This window comes from Protopterus annectens, chromosome 1.part2 (genome assembly GCF_019279795.1).
Source record: "Protopterus annectens isolate FY-2018-M chromosome 1.part2, PAN1.0, whole genome shotgun sequence".
NCBI lineage: Eukaryota > Metazoa > Chordata > Ceratodontiformes > Protopteridae > Protopterus > Protopterus annectens.
The window spans coordinates 653,442,139-653,447,498 of record NC_056727.1 but is presented as its reverse complement, the minus strand read 5'-3'; positions in this window follow the sequence as shown (position 1 = coordinate 653,447,498).

Genomic DNA, 5,360 nt, shown 5'->3' with positions numbered 1-5,360 from the left:
ATGGTATTTGAACCCACAGTGTCTGATTACAGTCTTGGGCTTGACGCCTACAGTTGACTTGTGCTACACTGAATCATGCATGCTTGTTTTTACAGTTAGGATATGCATGCTTACTTTGCTACAACTGTATAGAAAATAAATAAATTTAAAAGCTAAAATAATACTTCTTTTGTGCTACATGCATACCCCTTGTGTCCCTCAGTCTCTCTAGATGCTCAGCATGGGCTTCTCCATTTGCCAAAATCTCTGCATTGGCTGTGGAATAAAGAACAATAGAAGAACATTATGCTCACCAGTCATGTCTACATGCAGCGTTCTATCTACTATAAATTCTTTTTATCAGTATACTTATAAGTTGTGGGATGTCAGCAGTCCTGAACTCATCCAACCACTGGTTGTGTGTATCCCTCTTGTGGCTTTTCAGGTCATTAAAGTGATGCCTACACTGTCCTCCAGTGAGTAGAATGCCAGTTGCACTGGAGCCAGCCTTGGCCAGACTATTCCAAGTCTCATACTTGTACTGGGAGCCAGTATAGTCCCCCTGCAAAAGCCTTCGGCTGTGGTGCTTTACAAGTAGCCAGTGAAGCTTCTGGACCCAACACCACACCTCTGCTCCCTAAATTGGCAGCTTCTCTTCTACCACCAGACATGTCCAACCAGGGAGAACAGCAATAGCTAAGAGTGATTTCCCGCCAATGTGTGTTATCACATTTACTGGTAGTTCGCCAACCCAAACAACGATGCCAACCATGTTTGCATAATGTTAAGAGGACAGCAAAAGTGCCAGAGAGGAAATTTGCCACATTAAGATGGTCTAGAACTTTCTATAAAATGCCAGCAGGAAGTGGAAAACAAAGGATGCACCCTTAGTCTAGAAGAAAAGGAACTAAGGGAAGAGTTGCTTGATTTAATGGACATAGAGAGATATATTTAAATCAATGAAAGAAATAGACTGCAGAAGGTCAATAAAACGCCAAAAGTTAGAAGTCTGATAAAACAAATGAACACCATAATTAGGACTGTCCACAGAGATCCATGTGATATAACGGCAGTAAACAGAATATATTACAGTGCAGCTAAATTAATAACTGATAAAGTTCTACCACAAGAACACTTGGCAGTGAGGGGAAAGGAAGGGGAGGAATTGAATACCATTGTGGAAATATCAAATAGAGAAAACTATAAAACAATTAAGACAAGAAGTGTCACTGTAAGAAGAATATAGAAGGAGGGAATAGATCAACAAAAATACTAAGGAAGATAGATGTGATAAAAGCAGTGTGCAGTATTAGAACAGACCAGGATCTATCATGCACTATCGCAAATAATAAATTAAAAATTTCAGCACAGACGGAAAAACTTAGAAGATACACAAATAAATATAAAGGAAAAGTACAAAATCGGCAATTTGTGATGACCCAAAAAAGTTTTATAGAGAATTGGGAAACAAGGTAAAAGGAATTGAAAGAACGCCAAAAAAACAGAAGAAATAGATGCATTTTGGAGAAGTATTTATGAAGATCCCGTGGAACACCACAAAGATGCTAAATGGATAAAAGAAGTAAAAGAAAGAATAAGAAGTTTAAAAGTACAGGATATGAAATGGGATGAAGTAACAGCCATAGAGATTGAAACAAAGTTAAGAAAAGCCTCTAATTGGAAAATTCCAGGCCCAGATGCAGTGCCTAACCTTTGGTTAAAAGTATTAACATCTTTGCATGAAGACCTAGCCATGAGTAAGAACTATTTATATGTGCACCCCGAACAGACACCAGTTTTGCTAACAACAGGTAAAACAATGTTCCTACTTAAGAGTGAACCTGCAAGCTACCCCAAAAATTATAGACCAATAACTTGCCTTCCGACGACATATAAACTATACATGGGAATTGATGCTGACAGAGTTTATAGCCATTTAGAAAAAAAAAACTCAGCTATGGCAGTAGAACAAAAGGGCAATAAAAGGAAGTCATATGGAACAAAGGATCATTTGTTGTTAAATAAAGTCAGAGTGGAGAACTGTAAAAAGGGGAAGAATCTAAGTATGGCATGGATTGACTACAAAAAAGCATTTGATAGTATCCCACATTCATGGATAAAAGATTGCTTAAAAATGTATAAGATACATCCTACACTGATCGACTATGCTATAGTGACCATGAAATAATAGCAGACCACTGTGCAATTAAACCATGATAAATGACAAATTATTATCCCAGGGATAAAAATTCAAAGGGGGATATTCCAGGGGGACTCTCTTGTCACTGTTGCTGTTCTGCCTTGTCCCTAACCCATTAAACTGTGTACTTAACAGCTTAGGCCATTGCTACAATTTGGCTCCTAGACAAAAGTCTAAAGACTTCTCATCTTCTATTTGTCGATGATTTAAAACTGTATAGCTCATCAAATTAGGAACTGAAAGCACAGTTGCAGGTTATCAAAACTTTTTCAAATGATATTAGAATGTCATTTGGCCTTGATAAATGTACAAAAGCAACATTTAAAGCAAGAAAACTGCAGTACCAGAAAAACATCAGTTTGGGACAAGAATGTGATATGAAAGAACTTGAGCAAGAGGAAGTATATAAATACTTGGGAATTGATGAAGGATCAACAATAAAACACGAACAAATGCGAGTAAAACTTAGCAAGGAATGTTTTAGAAGACTTAAATTAATCCTGAAAACAGCATTGACATCTAGGAACAAAATCCAAGCTATAAACCAATTTGCTCTTCCTGACCTAACTTACAGTTTTGGACTGATTGATTGGCCCAAAACATGTTGGATCGATTAGATATTAAAACAAGAAGGATGCTTCATGCTCACCAAATGATCTGTAAAAATCAGTGCATACCAAGATTATATATTCCATGCTCCGAAGGAGGGATGGGCCTCCTTGAAATTGATTACATGTACAGATCTGCAATCATGTCACTACACACATATCTGTTGACCTCATGAGACCCAAACATAGTGAAAGTTTTGAAACATGAGGAGAATAAATCTAAGATGACTTTCCTGCTTAATTTAGCAGAAGCATATTGGCGTCCGGCAGTAATGGTAATGTGACCGGAAGTGGATAGAAATCAGGCAGCAACTGAATGTGCCAAAAAACAAAAGAAAGACTATAAGGTGAAGGATCAGATAAAAAGGCAAGAAATGTAGAAGATGCATAAATATTGCTGCAAGTATAGAAAACTTCTAGAAGAACCTCATGTTGATCAAGAACGAACGCAGGAATGGTTAAGGAGAGGCGAATTCAAACCAAGAGATGAAAGGTTAATATTGGCAGCTCAAGACAGTGGGCTACGTACACGCTGGTTTACAAAATCCATTGAACATGTGGAAAAAACTGACAAATGTAGGTTTTGTAAAACAGAATTGGAAATAGTCGCACATCTTGTTGCCAGTTGTGACATACTAATGGCAGAAGGACTGTATACTGAAAGGCATAATAATGTGGCAAGACTCTTGCACTGGGGATTGTGCAAACATTATGCTTTTGAAGTGGCTGAAAAGCACTGGAAACATGAGCCACAAAGCATAATAGAAAATGATGAAGTTTATATCACATGGAATCACCCATTACCAACAGTTCAAAAGATAGATGCTAGAAAACCAAATATAGTGGTCCAGGAAAAGAAGGCATGAGTAGCATTGATCATTGAAATCACCACACCCTGTGACTACAGTGTCCTGTGCACAGAGAGACATACAGTTATAAAATTTCAGGATCTGCAAGCAGAAACGAGAGCAATGTGGAAGAAAGGTACCCAAATAGTTACAATAGTAGTAGGAGCAGCGGGTCTTATAAAAAAAGAGTCTAAAATCTTATTTAGATATGCTACTAATACATGTAACGCCACACGAACTGCAAAAGGAGTCATTACTGGGCACATTGTGGGTGCTGTGAAGAGCACTTTTGGCTGACATCAAAGAGTGAAACAATACTAATTTCATGAACCTTAATCATACTTTGACTTAGGAGTGGGGTCCATTCCCGTCATGATATTAGAAACCCAAAAGACTCGGAGAAATAAAAAAGAGGAAAGCTGTTTTTGAAACCAGAAGGTTAATCTGACACTTGGCATTAGTTTAAGGGTTGTTTGCTGCTGTAACTGTTAGGTGATTTAACTTTGCAGGCATGTACTGTGGGGTATACATTTCATGACCTGACACATTTTTGGTTTGGCTTTATACACTGATAAAACTGATTTCTACAATGTGGGATTCAAACCTATGCATAAGAGACAAAATATTTTCTTCCACAGTGGGGATTTTCCATCCTTGCCACAGAAGAAATTCTTCTTAGAAATACTATCTTTATCTGTATGCATTTCTTAGAAGTTTACTGATGGCATAGGAATTTGTGTCAGGTTATTTTACGTTATCAGATGCACAGCCTTATTAATGGTCATCACAAGTGTTAATGTTACAACTATTTCTCTTTACACTCTTCTATTATTATTTCAGAGAAATGTAAATGTGCTATGTTGTTAATGACACTGGGGTATTACCCTAGGGGAGAGCTGGCCACAGGTCGAGGTGACAAGCAACTCCATAAAAATGAATATTATGTGATAAATGTTTACATGTTTTGGGGACAGTTTCTTTAATAGCACTTATAACAATTCACTGATGCTTTATTCCTTTGTTTGTTACAGAAATGTCATTTCTCTGTTGTTTTGTGAGTGTGGAGCAAAGCTCCATCTCTGCGTGTTGCCACAACCAAAATACTTTTACAGAGATTTGCTTTGCTATTGTTACTCCTTGTTTTGGATTAAACCTTTGTTTGTATGTGACTGTGATATACAGTCAAATAACCCTCTTTATATTTGAATAACAAAAAAGTTTTTAGTTTCTCCAGTAGGTAATATTGAAAAAACTTAGTGTTATATTTAAGAAGGAGTTTTATTTATGTGATATTTATGTGTAGTATTCTGTTGGTGTTTTATGTCACCTAGGACTATGGCATCCAAGTGTTCTAATCCTCCCAAACCCCTTTCAGTGACTCTGAGAATGACGTTATTGTCCAAGCCTTTCATTAACATGGTGCCTTTCTGCTTGAGAGAGGACATGAGGATATGTTTGGAAGAATGCAGATTTGGAACCAAATAGTGAATGACGTGAATGCTGTTGGTGGGCACACCAAGACATATCATCAGGTGCATCACAGGACCACTGACATGATTTCATTGACCTGGGGGAGAGCAGATGCAGTGGCCAGTGGACAACTGGCTACTGGATGGAGGCCTGCTACAGAGCGACCACTGACACCAAATGAAGAGTTCTTGTCCAATGTCAGGGATCCAGGCAGCTCAGTGGAAAGTGCACAATGGCATGTGATTGATACTGATG